The sequence below is a fragment of the Macadamia integrifolia genome, unplaced genomic scaffold (assembly GCF_013358625.1).
Source record: "Macadamia integrifolia cultivar HAES 741 unplaced genomic scaffold, SCU_Mint_v3 scaffold2098, whole genome shotgun sequence".
Taxonomy (NCBI): Eukaryota; Viridiplantae; Streptophyta; class Magnoliopsida; order Proteales; family Proteaceae; genus Macadamia; species Macadamia integrifolia.
In genome coordinates, this window is record NW_024868510.1 from 23,851 (window position 1) to 25,000 (window position 1,150).

Genomic DNA, 1,150 nt, shown 5'->3' on the forward strand with positions numbered 1-1,150 from the left:
AAGCACGTCGTCAAACATTGGGGTGTGCCACAATCCATAATAAGTGATCGAGACCCTCGCTTCACGGGGAGGTTCTGGACGAAGCTATTCAAGTTGTTGGGATCGTCACTACACTTCTCAACAAGCTTCCATCCCCAAACCGATGGGCAAACAGAGCGCATTAACAGCTTGTTGGAGCTCTACCTGAGGCACTTCGTGAGTGCTAACCAACATGACTGGGCCAAGTTGCTTGATGTGGCTCAGTTCTCTTACAACCTCCAACGAAGTGAGGCCACGAACCAAAGTCCATTTGAGATTGCCACGGGACAACAACCCTTAACGCCAAACACGGTGATAACCGGCTACATGGGGAAGAGCCCTTCGGCGTTTAAGGTTGCCAAGGTGTCACGACCTGCCCAACATAGGCCCACGGGCCTAGCCCACCAAGCACATGGACTTAGGCCAATGGGCTAAGTAAGGTCCAAGTTCTAGAGTTTTCTACAAAGGTGTAGTAACTCTAGATATTTTATTTATAGAAGATATTTATAAGAGATATTTTGGGAGAGATTTCTAGAATTCTCCACTAAGGAGGTGGGAAGCTTCTAGTTTCCTCCCCAACCATTAGATGGAGGACATTTGTAAATATCTTAACCATCCATTGTAACTTGGGGTGCCTATAAATAGGTGTTGCCTCATTTGGCAAAGGCACTCACCAAGGACCAACCAAGAGTGTTCAACCAAGCAAGTGAGTTCTCAAGCCTTGTACTTAAGAGTTCTTTAGTGCAATTACAAGTTCATTCTTCCCAAACTCACTCTTGTGTTCACTTCTTCTCTTCCCAAATCCCTTAAGGAGGGTGGTTAGGCTGACTTAGTGCTAGTGGGAGTGCTAAGTGCCGGCGCGGTTGCTTAGAAAGGTCTAAGGCCGTGACAGTTGTGGTATCAGAGCTTCGGTTGCGAGGAGCCAAGCTTGTGGGATAAGAGGCAAGCGAGCTAAAACTATGGAATAGAGACCAACACCTACACAAGTAAGCAAAGAAAGAGTGAAGGCAAGTCCGTCGACGTTGGCGTTGCTATGGAGCCTCGATTAGCTCTAGGGGAGCAAGTATTGGCCGAGGTAAAGGGGTGCCTCGATGTTGCGGAGCAAAGTGGGGAGGAGCTCAAAGGTCATATG